The sequence below is a fragment of the Sceloporus occidentalis genome, unplaced genomic scaffold, assembly GCF_023333645.1.
Source record: "Sceloporus occidentalis isolate IW3139 unplaced genomic scaffold, rSceOcc1.0.p SCAF_1, whole genome shotgun sequence".
In the NCBI taxonomy this organism is placed as follows: Eukaryota; Metazoa; Chordata; class Lepidosauria; order Squamata; family Phrynosomatidae; genus Sceloporus; species Sceloporus occidentalis.
In genome coordinates, this window is record NW_028316981.1 from 2,322,102 (window position 1) to 2,338,472 (window position 16,371).

Consider the following 16,371-nt stretch of genomic DNA (forward strand, 5'->3'; position numbering starts at 1 on the left):
CCCCAAATTCCCTAGCACTGTGCAAGGGCATTTAAAATGGTCTCAGACTGGATTATTTCTGCAGTATGTTGTGGCCCACAATTCCCTCCTATGACCAACAGAAATTTAAATATACGCACATGCCTCACAAACCCTGTTTTGTCATGCATGCCTTGCATGCCTTGCAATTCCTCACCAGATCTATCCACTGAATTGCACCTACTGTTGCTTCTACAACAGCAGCAGCAGCAACAGCAATAACCACCCACCACTACATGTCATAAAATAGTCTAAGAGTTTCCCTTTCTACCAGGCACATCTGCTCCTGGGTCCCACAGCCTCTCCTCCCAGCAAACATCAATGTGTGATTATGTTGAGCAGAGAGAGAGAGAGAGAGAGAGAGAGAGTCTATATGCAAGGTGGGGGCTAGAGAATACTGACTTGTGGCTGCTTCCTCGGTCTCCCTTGTCTCCTCTTCAGTGGTTCTGTGCTGACAGATTGCTCTTGGGCTGCTGCCAGAGAAGAAGTCGAAGGCTGGCCACCTCCTTCACCTTGTGTGCTCATCATGGCTCCACTCACTCGCCAGGGTTGCTCTCTCTCTTGTGCCCTCACTGGCTTTCCCTCTCTCTTACGCCTCTCCTGCCTGCCAGCTCTCTTGCTCCCTCGCTTGCTGTAAGGCACCTTGAAGAAAAGGGATATTTTCAAAGGTGATCTTTATTTGCCTTTGCCCACCTCAATCCCTTGCTGGTGCTGCAGCAGCACACCAACATAACTACCATGCTAGACACCTAGGTTATGTCAAAAAGAGGTGAACATTAAGGACTGGACATAATATTCCAGGTGAGGCCTGACCAAAGTAGAATATAGTGGTACTGTTACTTCCCTTCATCTAGACACTATTCCTGTTGTTGCAAACAAGAATCGCATTAGCTTTCTCTGCTAACACATCACACTCCTAGACCCCTTTCATATAACTGTTGTCTAGCCAGGTGTCTCCCATCCAATATCTGTGAATTTCATTTTTTTTCTGCTTAGATGTAGGACCTAACATTTCTCCCTGTCGAACATAATCTTGTGAGCTTTAGCCCAGCCCTCTAATCTGCAAAGATTATCTGTCAAGGTCATTAATTCCTCAGGGTAATCTGTCAAGGTCACTTAGGGAGCCAAATGTGTTCAGCGTGGAGAAAATAATGTTACGACAGCCCTGTTTAGATATTTGAAAAGGTGTCATATTCAGGATGGAGTAAGCTTGTTTTCTGCTGCTCCAGAGAATGGGACCCAGAGCAATGGATGCAAACTACAGGAAGAGATATCCCACCTGAACTTTAGGAGGAATTTCCTGACAGTAAGAGTTGCTCAACAGTGGAACACACTCCCTCGGAGAGTGGTAGAGTCTACTTCTTTGCAGGTATTTAAACAGAGGCTAGATGGCCTCATAGAATCATAGAATAATAGAATTAGAAGAAACCCCAAGGGCCATCCAGTCCAACCCCATTCTACCATGCAGCAACTCACAATCAAAGCATCCCTGACAGATGGCCTCAATATGACACCCCTTCAAATATTTATTTATATCTAGTCTATTCAGGTCATTTTGAATTTTGATCCTGTCCTCTCGGGCATTTGCTATTCCTCCTAATTTGGTGTCATCTGTAAATCTGATTAAGTAATGACGTCCATGGTGCTAAGACTAGAGAAATTGCATGGTTGTTGTTATACATTCAGGTTGTTCCAGTCTCACAGTAGTTAAGATTTATTTTTTCTAGAGTACAGTCCTGAATACAGAAAGAACACATATGAATATAAAGATTTCAATTTTTAAAACAAGCTCAAAGAAGGAAAACTGACCAATAAGATGTCCAATATGAAATAATAATAAAATAGCTCAAACTCTGCAGTTCAGAGGTTAAATACGTGAAACACCAGGATAACTGAATAATCTTACCTTCTGAACTGCTTTAGATGGACTGTTATTTCCCCTTCTTTTCGGTCTCCCTCTTGGTCTTTTAGGAGATGGCTCTTCCGGTGGTTCCTAAATAGAATCATAGCGAGTTGGAAGAAACCCCATCTTCCACACCCCACAATCCCCCAAAAGTCAGTCACCTCCTTCCCCCACCCTATCCTTTCCTTCTCCCCACAGCCAGGGTCTCCCTCGGCTGCCTCTCCCCAAATAGTGGGAGATCATTTTGGGGCAGGGAGGGATAGAAGGGTCCAGATGGCTGGGGAAGGAAGGAGGGGGATCAACCTTTATAAAGGAGCTGGTAGGAATTGGGACCCTCTCTCTCTGCAGCTTGGACAACCCCCATGGGGGACTCTCTTCCACCCTCCTCCAAACATGGTTTAGGGCATCCCTGGACACCCCCCCCCCCATGTTCCCTCCTTACGTCTTTATACATGGATATAAAGATTTCAATTTTAAAACAAAGAAGGAAAACTGACCCTAAGATGTCCAATATGAAATAGTAATAAAATAGCTCAAACTTTGCAGTTCAGAGGTTAAATAAGTAAAACACCAGGGTTACTGAATAATCTTACCTTCTGAGCTGCTTTAGATGGACTCTTGTTTCCCTTTCCTTTTAGTCTCCCTCTGGGTCTTTTAGGAGATGGCTCTCCTGGTGGTTCCTAAATAGAATTGTAGAACCATAGAGCTATAAGATACTCCAAGGGCCATCCAGTCCAACCCCAATTGACCATGCAGGAATGCACAATCAAAGCATAAGGTAATAACAATGTTCAAATTAGAACAGTTTTATTTAAGTAAATTCAGTGTTTAACTCAATGCATGTATGAACTTCATACATAAAAAAGTTTGGGAAGCAGAGAAGGAGGAGGAGGGATCAGAACCTCAAGACTTAGAATCATAGAATAAAAGAATTGTAAAGTTGGAAAAGACCACAAGGGCCATCCAGTCCAACCCCTGCCATACAGGAAATCACAATCAAACCACAATCAAAGAGCAACTCTCGCACGTCCCCCACAGGGGTCCCAACCCATGATGTGAGAACCACTGGCCTCACTTAAAGGATTGTTGTGCTTTGTGTACAGAGGGGTGGGGGGGGAGGAGACTTGTTTTTACCATGTTCTAGTAAAATAAAAAGCCAATACATAATTTAAAAGGTGCCTAGAATTCAAATCATTCAAGAGCAATTATTGTTTTAGCTATCCCCACCATGAAATCACCACTTGATAATATGAGTTATTTAAGTGGATTAAGTAGATGTGAGAAAACTTTCAGATTTCAAATATGAACATTTCATTCTGATTACAGGAGGCTGTTGGACTAAATAAATGAAGAGTTTTTTAAACAGGAGCCTTAAACATTTAAGGCAACCAAATTCCACCCATAGTTGCTGCCACAACAGCAGCAGAAATAATAAAGATATACCCACTACCACATGCCACCAAAAGCCCAAGAGCTTCCCTATTCATCAGGTATGTGCACGCCAATAGATGTGCAGCTGAATCACACAGCCTCTCCAGCAGCTATACATCTACTGGTGGTTAGGCTGACTGGGGTATGTGTTTGTGTGCATGTGTGGTGAGATATACTGACTTGTGGCTGCTTCCTAGGTCTCCTCTGTCCCTTTGGCAGTTCTGTGCTAACAGGTTGCTCCTGGTCTGCTGCCATGGAAGAAGTCAAAGTCTGGCCGGCTGCTTCACCTCGTGTGCGTATCATGACTCCATTCACTTGCAGGGGTTGCTTATTTTCTTGCCAGTCTGCTGGCTTTTCGCCTCTCATGCACATCTCCTTTCCACCAGGTCGCTGATTCCATCGCCTGTTGTAAGGCACCTTGAAAAAAAGACATTAAGAATGTTCCAGTTTCACAGTGGTGAAGATTTATTTTTTTTTCTACAGTACAGTCCTGAATACAGAAGGACACACATGTCTATAACGGTTTAATTTTTCAAAATAATTAGAACGAGGAAAACTGCCTCTAACATATGCAGGATTCTTCTACAGCATTTCAAAATAAAATAATAATGAAACAGCACAAACTCTGCAGTTCAGGGATGAAAACCTGTGGTTGCCAGTTAATGAGTAGATAATAATCCAAGCACATCTTTTGCTTTAGAGTAACCTTGCCTTCTGAACTGCTTTACAGGGACCTCTGCTTTTGGTTCCTTTTGGTCTTCCTCTTGGCCTTTTAAGAGATGGGCCTCCCATTGGTTCCTAAATACAGGAAGACATGCTACTGAGGCAAGCATTTCAACAAAGATCCTAAATACCAGCAACAGCACATGTCCAACTGTGCCACTGAATGGTTCAGTTTTAAATATGAAACAATATAAATTGAAGGGAGACAGAACTATTAATGTGAGTAAATGTCACATTTGAGCCATCTAGCTTTTAGCTTCTGCATGTGTGCTTTGCAAAGCAGCAACTGCCCTCTGAATTAGTTGCACCTATACAGATAATTAATAGGAAATCAGCTTCAATCCAAAAAGAGCAGAAAAGGCATGGTATCTCCACAGGCCAAGTCATTTTGAGAAGTACAAAAAAATTCTGGATATCACCCTGCTTTATTAGGGGCATGAGGGAGGGGTGGTGAGAGAGTGGGACATTTGAAAGACAACCTGTGTCCCAGCCTTCCCTCCATGCACTCTGTTTCTTTCTGAAGTTTTGTGCCTTCTAAAAAAGAAAGAAAAAAGGTAACACACACACTTACAAATGCACACAGTTCCCTGGGATTGACACACACACATCAACACCCACAACCCTCCTAAACCCTTTTCCTGGCTTGCCTGGTATGTGTGCACCTCTCTTTTTCTCATCAAAACTAGTCACCAAATTGCACCCGCAAGCAGCAACAACAAACACCCAGCAGCATCACCACATGCCAACAAAAGATCCAAGAGTTTCCCTATATGACAGGGACGTGCATGCCTGCATCACAGCCTCTCTGCCAGGCACATATCTATGGTGGTTAGGTTGTGTGCAATGTTTGTGTTTGTTTCTGTGTGTCCTGTGAGATATACTGACTTGTGGCTGTTTCCTCGGTCTCCCTCGTCCCCTCTTTGGCAGTTTTGTGTTAACAGGTTGCTCCTGGGCTGATGCCCCAGAAGAAGTCAAAGTCTGGCTGGTTCCTTCTTCTTGTGTGCTCATCATCATGGCTCCATTTGCTTGCTGGGGTTGTTCGCCCACTGGCTTTCTTCCTTTGACTGTGATGTCATACATCTCAGCAACCTTAAAATGGATGATTTAAAGGATTCAATTTAAATTAAATTTAAACCTCAAACCACCTATTAAATGGAGACACAGAGAGAGAAAAGTGGCTTTTAAGACACCAGTAATCAGGATGCAAAGAAACGGCCAGTGTCCAGAGACCTCAACAGAACTCCAGTGTTTTGTGTGAGAAGCACTTGCAGTTCATCCCAGGCAGACACACAAACTCACTTCTTCTTGTGAGATGTGCAAAACTCAAAGGAAACTCTCACCACTAACTAGGCACTGCGCAGCCAGTATATGCCTTTGGCCTTGGGATGCCAGTCTGGAAGTGGGATGCCAGGCCATGACCCTTGGGCCATGCTGTACCACACCTCAGTTTTTTTCTGAAAATGTTTTTAATTGTAAAAAATCTTTCCTTCTAGCTGGTGTGATGCTTGCTGAGGTTCCATTGGCATTTCAAAGAGCAGAGGAAGTTTGAAACAAGGTCTTTCTTTCTTTCTTTCTTTTTACTGGAGACACTTGGGACTTAGTACCTCTCCCATAATGCTCCCTTTTATGTGTGTTGAGAAAAATAAAAAAGTTTTTAGGGACGAAAGCCATAAATATTTAAATCCCTGATTTTCTAGATTTCTAGGTATTGGATTTTAAAAACAAGTGGAAGAAAATCCATAAAGTCCACCCAACCCTCCTCCTAGAAACTCATGTGGGTCCCAGATGGCTGCAAATGTCACCTCTTCCTCCCCCCCTCAATTCCCCCTTTCCAGCCTCTCTCTTGGAGGACTGATGGAGGCTTACAGACCTTCCCAGCTCCATCCATTCCTTGGAGAGGGTTTTTCCCCCTTCTGATCCCCTCCCCCAGGATGAGGTGTGGGGGGACATTAGGGGGACCCCAGGGCCGGCACCTCCCTCTCCCCTCTCTTTCCTGCCTCCATCTTCCACACCCCACAATCCCCCCAAAGCCAGTCAAGCCCTCCACCCCCACCCTCCCCCCTCCTTCTCCCCACAGCCAGGGTCTCCTTCTGCTTCCCCTCCCAAATAGTGGGAGATCATTTTGGGGGCAAGGAGAGAGAGAGAAGATGGTCCAGATGGCTGGGGAGGGAAAGAGGGGGGGGGTCTCCCTTTATAAAGGCGGTGGTAGGAATTGGGGGGCCCTGCCCATAGCTGAGACAACCCTGGGCTCTCCTCCCCCTGACCCCCTCCTAACCCAACTTAGTTAGGGCATCCCTGGACCCCCCATGCTCACCCCTTCCCTCCCTCCCTCCCCCCCCCCCTCCTCCTCCTCCTCCTCTTCTCCATGGGAGCCAATGAAGAAGGCCTCCCATCTTTTGTCTCTAAGGGGGCAGACGACCCCCTCCTTCTCTCCCCCCAAAAAAGCACCACAAAGGGCTCCCCTTGACCCCTTTTACTTCTACTTCTACCTCCTCCTGGCCTCCTATGGCCAGGAGGAGGTTGAGGAAGGGCCCCCTCTTCTCCCCCTAAGAGTGGGGCAGAAGACCCCCCCCCCTTCATCTCTCCCCAAGGACCCTCTTGCCCCTGCATGTCCTCCTCTTAGCCCTACCTCTACCTCCTCCTGGGCAAGGGAGCCTCAGAGGAAGCCCCCCTCTTTTCCCTCTAAGGGGGGGGCAAATGAAGACCCCCTTCTCCCTCCTCTTCTCCCCCCCCCAAAAAGCCCCATTTAGGGCTCCCTTTCCCCTCTCCCTCCCTCTCCTTCCCCTGGGACCCCCTTCAGCCCCAAGGCTGCCCAGGAGCCCCCTCCCCACCGACCTCCCAGGAGGAGGCCCCTCTTGGCCAGATGGCAGCCCTCCAAAGGAAGGAGGAGGAGAGGCCCTCCAAGGGGAGAGAGAGGGGAGCACTTGGTTTCCTAGAGAGGCAGGAAGTTAATACAAGAAATAAAAATCACATGAAAGGGGCTACAAGATCTCTCTCTATATTGCTGTTGTTGTTGTTGTATCTAAATGCATCAGAAGAAATAGACTGTCTCCAAAAGCTCATGCTGTCAATTTCTTTCTTTCAGTTAGTCCCAAAGGTGCTACAAGATCTGGCTACTTATTATTATTATTATTGCATCTAAATGCATCTAAGGAAGTAGACTGAAGTCTAGGTGTGGGTGCGCTTTCTCTCCCTCCCTCTCTCTCTCTCTCTTGGTGCGCTCCCTCTCCCTCTCTCTTTCCCGGCACCCCTCCATGCGCAGGTTGTCCTCCAGAGAGCAGAGGAAGAAGCAAGAAACCCCCACAAAAGGGACCATGCCCTGGTTGCTGCTCCTGCTTCAGCCAGAGCTCCCCGCGCATTTGGGGTTTGGGGAAGGCGCCAGGGCAGTGGGAGCCCTGACAGGAGGAAGCCAGGGAGCAAGCCCTCTTTTTTTCTTTTTCCTCCCTTTCCCTTCACTCCAAGGGCAAACGCAAAAACTTCTCTGCCCCGGCTTGATTATTTTTCCTTCCGCACAAAATACGACTCTCTTGTCCTTCCTCTCCTTTCCCCTGAATAACCCGTGAAGAACTCTTGGCAATGGCGCTGAAGCAGAGCAGCCTCCTGCCCTTCTTTCCCTCCTCTTTCCCCTTCCTGAGGTTAACGCTCAACCCTCTTTCTGTGTCTGGGGGATGTCTTTGCCCCTCAAAATGGTGGCACATAGTCCGGACCCCCCCCCTTCCCAAAATATTGGCTACGTCCCTGCAGGGGTGGACAACTGTTCAGAAAAAGTGTCCACCCAAACATTAGGAAGAACTTCCCGATAGTAAGAGCTGTTCGACAGCATGGACAGACTTCAGGGACAGAGCAGGGGAGCCTGAGAGTCCCACCCGAGGGAACAGTCGCTGCTAAGCCTCGGAGGAGGCGTGTGGTCGTAGTGGGGGACTTCTTGCTGAGGGGTACAGAAGCAGTGATTTGTAGGCCTGACAAGATGTCTCGAGAGGTGTGTTGTCTTCCAGGTGCAAAGGTCCGTGATGTGACAGAGAGGCTGACAAGACTGGTCAAGCCTACTGACCAATACCCCTTCCTTTTGGTCCACGTGGGAACCAACGATACTGCAAGACACAGCCTGCAGAACATCAAAAGGGATTACAAGGCGCTTGGTAGGAAGCTGAAAGGAATGGATGTACAGGCTGTCATCTTGTCTCTTCTGCCAGTCGAAGGGCACAGTCCAGGAAGGGAGAGGAAAATAGCGGATGTGAACAACTGGCTTCGCAGATGGTACCGCCAAGAACAATTGGATTCTTTGATCATGGGCTGCGGTTCCATGAGGGACTTCTTGCAACGGACGGGTTGCATCTCACACCAGTTGGAAGAAATGTTTTTGCCAACAGTCTCAAGAACTTGATCAGGAGGGCTTTAAACTGAGTTCCGTGGGGAAGGGAGACAATATTAAGGAAGGTGAAAGGGCTGGAGAAAATAGTCAAACAGACATAGAGGAAACAAGAAAAAAGTGCAAGGACCCAACAGCTGGAGGCAAAAAAACTTGCACAGGCAGCAAGTAAAAGGGACCCATGGTCTGCGATGTCTCTACACTAATGCACAGAGCATGGGAAATAAGCAAGATGAACTCGAACTCCTAGTACAACAAAGCAAATATGATATAATAGGCATCACTGAAACCTGGTGGGATGAGTCTCATAATTGGAATGTGGAAATAGAGGGGTATAACCTTTTTAAGAGAAATAGGCCAAACAGGAAAGGAGGAGGAATAGCACTATATGTCAGAGATATTTACACCAGTGAAGAGATCCAGGACATCAATACTGGCAGCCAGGTGGAGAGCATCTGGATAAAAATTAAAGGGGAGGGAAACAACAAGGATATCATTGTGGGAGTCTACTACAGACCCCCAAGTCAGACTGAGGAATTGGATGATACCTTTCTAGAACAGATGACCACACACTCAGAAAGGAGAGATGTAGTAGTGATGGGAGACTTCAACTATCCTGATATTTGCTGGAATTCATGTTGTCCTGGAGTTTGTAATACAGTGGAAAGGAGAAGCCAGGCATAGTCAAACACACATTCTAGACTTTAGGAGAGCGGATTTCAGTAAACTTAGAGAAGTATTGAGGGCGATTCCATGGTCAGAAGTACTAAAAGATAAGGGAGTTCAGGACGGATGGGAGTTTCTCAAAAGAGAGATACTGAAGGCACAATTTCAAACAATTCCAGTGAGAAAGAAAAACAGGAGGTGTCTCAAGGAACCAGGATGGATGACTAAGGAACTTTCAACGGAGCTGAGTTTGAAACAGAACATGTATAAGAAATGGAAAAAGGGGGAAATCACGAAAAAGGAATTCAAAGAAATAGCAGGCATTTGTAGGGGTAAAGTCAGAAAAGCTAAAGCGCAGAATGAACTCAGGCTTGCTAGAGAGGTTAAAGACAACAAAAAGGGCTTTTTTGGATATGTCCACAGCAAAAGTAAGAAGAAGGAAATGGTAGGGCCACTGCGTCGAGAGGATGGCAAAATGTTAACAGGGGACAGAGAAAAGGCAGAAGTACTCAACACGTTCTTTGCCTCAGTCTTCTCAGAAAAGGAAAAGGGTGCACAACCTGAGGATAATGGAGCAGAGGACAGAATAGGGGAATTTCAGCACAGAATAAGTAGAGATAGTAGAGGAATACCTTGTTAATCTAAATGAATATAAGTCTCCAGGACCAGATGAACTCCATCCAAGGGTATTAAAAGAACCGGCAAATGTAATATCGGAGCCATTGGCAATCATATCTGAAAACTCCTGGAGAACAGGAGAGATCCCAGCAGACTGGCGAAGGGCAAACGTTGTCCCCATCTTCAAAAAGGGGAAAAGAGAGGATCCCAACAATTATCATCCAGTTAGTCTGACATCAGTTCTAGGAAAGATTCTAGAGCAGATCATTAAACAAAGAGTCTGTGAACATCTAGAAGGCAATGCCATAATCACAAAAACTCAACCAGGGTTTCAGAGAAACAGGTCATGCCAGACAAATCTAATCTCTTTCTTTGATAAAATTACCAGCTTGGTAGATGAAGGGAATGCTGTGGATATAGTATATCTTGATTTCAGTAAGGCCTTTGACAAGGTTTCCCATGACATTCTTGCAAACAAGCTTGTAAAATGTGGGCTAGACAAAGGAACTGTTAAATGGATTTGTAATTGGTTGACCGGCCGAACCCAAAGGGTGCTCAACAATGGCTCCTTTTCATCCTGGAGAGAAGTGGCCAGTGGGGTCCCACAGGGCTCTGTCCTGGGCCCAGTGTTATTCAACATCTTTATCAATGACCTGGATGACAGAATTATTATTATTATTATTATTATTATTATTAAACTTTATTTCTATAGCGCTATAATTATACACAGCGCTGTACAAAGTCGGTAAAATTAGGAGTAAATAAAAGCCTGCCCAAGGCGTACATTCTAAGATAATAACAATTAAAAGAGGAATAGATAAAATTACCATATAGAAAGGAAAAAACAGATTAAAAACATCAAATATCAAACAAATCACATCACATCAAATATTGTCAGACAGCCAGATGACAATCACAAATTCCCTGAGAATGCTTCCCTAAACAATATGGTTTTCAGCTCAGCTTTAAAGCTGGTTAGGGAAGTGATGAGCCGTGCATGCAGAGGAAGAAGGTTCCAGGAATGAGGGGCAGCTAGAGAGAAGGGACGGATCCGGGACGGGGCAGAGGAGATCCTGGGTTGAGAGAGGAGATTTTGGCTACCAGAGCGGAGAGTGCGAGTAGGGATGTAGGGAGAGAGAAGATCAGTTAAATAAAGAGGGGCCAGCCCATGCAGGGCTTTAAAGGTGAGTAGCAAAAGTTTGTACCTGATGCGGAAAGGAAGAGGGAGCCAGTGAAGGGAGGACAACAGAGGGGAGACATGATCATAACGGCGAGCGAGTGAAATAATGCGTGCAGCTGAATGCTGAACAGAAATTAATGGGTGGAGGTGAGAGAGAGGAAGCCCTGCCAGGAGGAGGTTACAGTAGTCTAATCGTGAGACCACTAGGGCATGGACCAGTGTTTTTGCGGTAGAAGCTGAGAGATATGGACGGATTTTGGCGATATTATAGAGAAAAAATCTACAGACTTTGGCTGTAGTCTGGATCTGTGGGATAAATGACAAAGAGGAGTCAAAGATGAAACCGAGACTGCGGGCTTCCTGGACCGGCTGGATCGAGATGTTATTGATGGAAATAGAAAAGGAATAGTTAAGGGTGGGCTTAGGAGGGAAGACAAGAAGCTCAGTCTTGGACATATTGAGCTTCAGACGCCGATGGTGCATCCAGTGGGAGACAGCTGTTAAACAGGATGACACTTGCTGCTCTAGCTCTGGTGAAAGATTAGGGGTGGAAAGGTACAGCTGGGTATCATCGGCGTAAAGATGGTAGGAGAAACCAAAAGAACTGATAAGTTTGCCAAGGGAGAGTGTGTATAAAGAGAACAGAAGGGGACCCAAAACAGAGCCCTGAGGAACTCCAACAGATAAGGGGACAGAACAAGGTGTTCCCTCCTCAATATGACATCCCTTCAAATATTTAAATAGCGCTATCATATCACCTCTTAACCTTCTTTTCTCCAGGCTAAACATCCCCAGCTCCCTAAGTCGTTCCTCATAGGACATGGTTTCCAGACCCTTCACCATTTTTGTCGCCCTCCTTTGGACACGCTCCAGTTTCTCAATGTCCTTTCTGAATTGTGGCGCCCAGAACTGGACACAATATTCCAGGTGGGGCCTGAGCAAAGCAGAATACAGTGGCACTATTACTTCTCTTGATCTAGACACTATACTTTTATTGATGCAGCCTAAAATAGCATTGGCCTTTTTAGCTGCCGCATCACACTGTTGACTCATGTTCAACTTGTGGTCTACTTGGACTCCTAGATCCCTTCTACACGTAGTTTCATTCAGCCACGTGTCTCCCATCCTATATCTGTGCATTTTATTTTTCCGCCCTAAGTGCAATACCTTACATTTCTCCGTGTTGAATTTCATTTTGTTAGCTGTGGCCCAGCTTTCTAGTCTATTCAGGTCATTTTGGATCTTGATCCTGTCCTCTGGGGTATTAGCTATTCCTCCTAATTTGGTGTCATCTGCAAATTTGATAAGTATGCTCCCAATTCTCGGGTGGTCAGACCTCGTCTTTTCTGCTGCTCCAGAGAACAGGACCCGGAACAATGGATGCAAGCTGCAGGAAAAGATTCCACCTGAACATTAGGAGGAACTTCCTGACAGTAAGGGCTGTTCGACAGTGGAATGCACTTCCTCGGAGGGTGATAGAGTCTCCTTCCTTGGAGGTCTTTAAACAGAGGCTGGATGGCCATCTGTCAGGGATGCTTTGATTTGGATTTCCTGCATGGCAGGGGGTTGGACTGGATGGCCCTAGTGGTCTCTTCCAACTCTATGATTCTATGATTCTAGTGTAATACACTGCCCAGAGTGTAGTGGAGTCTCCTGCTTTGGAGGTTTTTAAACAAAGACTGGATGACCACCTGTCAGGAGTACTTTATGTATTCCTGCATGGAAGAAAGAGATTGGACTAGATGATTGTTGGGGGTCCCTTCTAACTGTGATTCCATGATTCTATGACCGGGGGGGGGGGGGGGCTGCAAGGTTGAAACATGTTCTGCCTCTATATAACCCCTAACATCTCCTGGAGGATTTGGGTGCAATTTTGCCATTTTTCATGGCCTCCTAGGAGATGGAGATTTCTAAAGAGCATAAAATGGTCCAAAGGGAGTCAGGAAATGAGGAAGAACAGGACAGGCAAACACTCACCCTGCAAGGCTCCTTTGCTGCTCTGTTTTCTCCCAAGAAGAACAGGTGAAGAAGGAGGAGGAAGAGGGGCCAACGCTTACCCCTCAAGGCTCCTCTGCCACACTGCTTTCTCCTGAGGAGAGGGCCAGGTAGAGGAAGTGAATTAATATTAATTAATAATATTAATAAACAAATATTAAATTAAAACCTATTTGCGGTTCAATGAAATTTAGCCTATTTTAATTTTGGCCCCTACTTATTGCCTTAACCTCTGCAAATAAAGGAGGCCCCACTGTTCTAGGAACCCCCCACTAAGCAAAGTGGGGGGGGAGATCTATTTTCTTCATCCATCTCTTCATTCCCTCCCTTGCAAAAAGGAAAAGGAAAAAAAAGTCCTGCTTCTCCAACTGCCTCACTTGCCATCCCCTTCTTCTGGGCACTTTCCATTTGAGCCTCCTCCCTCTTATGCAAGTCTGTGGGATGCAGAAAGAAAGACAGACATCTGGAGCTAAAGTCAGGTAAGGTTAGGGATGCAATACTCTTCTGATCCTCTGGGCAAGAGCTTGGCCTGCTTTCTGTGGTTGCAGTCCTGCACTCCTTTCTCAGATATTCTTCTGACAAAGTCCAAAGAGGAGCATTCCCTTCATCTGGATGAACTTCAAATCCACAGATGTGTGCATGCTTTCAAATTCTCCAGAATGGCTCTTCAGGCATAATGGTCATCAACTGAGGAAGGGGTACGTGGGTCAGGGGAGCACAGCAAATCTAAGAATTTATACCAAGAATATCGAAGAATCTAAGCATGTATATTCTACAGGAATTTATATTGCACAATAAAAAAGATTCCACCTGAACCTTAGGAAGATGGTAAGAGCTCTTTGACAGTGGAACACACTCCCTTGGAGAGTGCTGGAGTCTCCTTCTTTGGAGGTTTTTAAATAGAGGCTGGATGGCCATCTGTCAAGGGCTGTTGGTATCTGCTGGGGTTTGGTTCCAGGACCCCTATGGATACCACAGTCCATGGATCTCAAGTGCCATTAAATACAATGGCATAATAAAATGAATTCCCTTATATAAAATGGCAAAATCAAGGTTTGCTTTTTGGAATTGATATATTTAAAAATATTTTAGTGTGATGCTTGAATCCAAGGATAAAAAATTCAAGGATATGGAGGGCTTGACTGTATGTACTTTTCTGGGGATAGGAACAACAATTCCTAGAGTTGGCCAGTGGTTGTCCATGTTGGCTACAGCAGTCCTTATTTTTTATTATTTTCTGTCCAGTCTTTGACTCTCTCTCTCTCTCTCTCTCTCATTATGGCACCCAGTATGGTGCCATTATATGTATTAGCATATAAATGAAAGCCCAATACAATTGCTGATTTATTTGTGGTTGTTGTTATTGTTGTTGTTCTTGTGTGCCTTCAAGTCATTTCCTCCAACTCTAATCTACTATTCTATTTGAGGCCCAGAGTCACCCAGTGGGCTGTTTCATGGCTGAGCAGGGATTTGAGCCCTGTTCTCCTGGGGTCCTAGTCTAACCCTCAAACCATGCTGACACTCAAGATTTCTTTGCAAAGGTTTTGCTATTGCTTTCCTCTGAAGCGGAGAGTACGTTTTTATTTCTATTTCTTTTAATTTATTTAGTAAGGTACCTTGCATCACACATTGAGAGAAAGGCAGAATACAAATTAAAATGTGTGTGTGTGCGCGCGCGTGCAAATTAAATTATATATATATATATATAACCACACACACATATATAAATTTTAGATAGATAGATAGATAGATAGATAGATAGATATAATTTGCAATTTTCCTTTCTCTCAATATTTGATACAAAGTGGCTTTCCAATAGAGCTGAAACAGAGCACAGTTAAAACACAAATTACAAAGGTTCACAAACCCAGTGAAACGAACAAGTATGTGTGACATAGTGGTTTGAGTGTTGCACTATGACTCTGGGAGACCAGGGTTCAACTCTCAGCCTTAGAGGAAAGCAATGGCAAACCCCTTCTAAAGAAACTTGCCAAGAAAACCCCACAACAGGGACTTTAGGCACACAACAACAAAATGCCCTGGAGAGACAAAGCAATAGCAATAGCAAGTACATTTCAATATTCAAAGCATGGGCCATGGCTACCAATTCTGCCCCTCTGGGGTGTTGGAGGACTATAATCCACCAAGCCCCTCAGCATGAGCAGCACAAGTTAGGGGCTTCTGGGGCTTGCAGTCCAGCCCCTGCAACATCTGGATGGATGCAGAGTTCCCACCTTGGCTGTTGGTCAAGGGAGAGGGCCATGCATGCAGCCTTTCTGCCCAGATTGGACTCCAGGGCCCATCGTTCCTCACCACCTGGGAGTCCAACAGTCCCTTGAAAGCCAGGGGCTCTGGCAGATTTGGGGTTGGCATTGGGGCACAACTTCTGGACTCCTGGGCAGGGAGGGAAGCTGACTGCAATTCCTTTTGTGCTGAAGCCCTGCATTCATTGGGAGATTCATAGTTTAACCCAAGTAACACACCCACCACACATGGGTGAGAACAAGGGAAGTAGGACCTTTCTTTCTTTCCTTCCTTTCTTCCTTCCTTTTTCCTTCCAAGGATGGCTTCCCTAGGAAGCCCAGGAGCCTGTGAGCAAACCCCAGAGCAACCTTTAGGCCCGTGGGCCTGGAACATAGGGGGATTATGGGAGCTATTGTCCAAGAAAGCAACCCCACAACCATTTCCCCACTCTCTGTGCTTGCATCCTGTAAACAAAAAACAAAACTATTCCCCCCAAAAGGTGGGAAGGATGCTGACCTCTTCATGGGACCAAAATGAAGCCCCTGCAAAGTCCCTTTTGCCAAGAGGAGCAAGAGAGGCTCTGAGTCCCTGCTGCATTTATGCCCCTCTTTATTTATGTATGTATTAATTATTTTGCATGCTAAAGAAAGGCATTTCCCACAAATGTCACAACCCCAAAAGAGGGCAAGGCACTGCAAAATGGAGGACATGAGCTCGAGTCGAAACATTCCTAGAACAACTATAAGACCATGCTTCTTTGCCATTTTGAAATCCCTCCTGGACAGAAGGAGGCTGAAATGGAGGACAGGGCCTGGAAAAGGAGGACACCTGGTCACCCTAAAAAAAAGGGGGGGAATGCAATTCATTTCATTGCAAAACATGAGAAATACAATCCAAGGCCCTTCATTGCAAAAAGGAGGAGAGAGCCACTCACCTGAACTCAGGCTCCCCAAGAAGGAGGCCAAGCCTGCTCTGAAGGGGACCCCTTTCTCTCTGCACCCCCAAAAAATGGGGGGACTCCTTGGGCCCCTGAAGCCTCCTCAGTTGCTAGGCAGGGTCTGTCTGTCTGCCCTCCAAAAGGAAAGAGGAAGCCCTCCCCCAGCTCCCCTTCCTCCTTTGTCATGCAAAAGGACTTGGGATGGGGGCCATTGAGAGCAACAAAACCATGGCCAACAGACTGGAAACTCTCCCCATTCACAGAAAAGGACAAAAAGACAGCAGCAT

At 45.7% G+C, this 16,371-nt stretch overlaps 1 protein-coding gene and 1 long non-coding RNA gene across 3 annotated transcripts in view; both read right to left on the reverse strand.

The window, feature by feature from the left end:
* LOC149320357 (uncharacterized) overlaps window positions 1-16,371 on the reverse strand; it is a 126,427-nt gene that overhangs the window by 5,571 nt on the left and 104,485 nt on the right. The gene's annotated exons all lie outside the window — the stretch shown is intronic.
* Window positions 600-3,659, reverse strand: LOC149320358 (uncharacterized). The gene is made up of 4 exons (XR_016278967.1): window positions 3,533-3,659; window positions 2,515-2,601; window positions 1,925-2,011; window positions 600-660 (listed from the first exon to the last, which is right to left on the reverse strand). It is a non-coding gene; the product is annotated as an uncharacterized LOC149320358 (long non-coding RNA).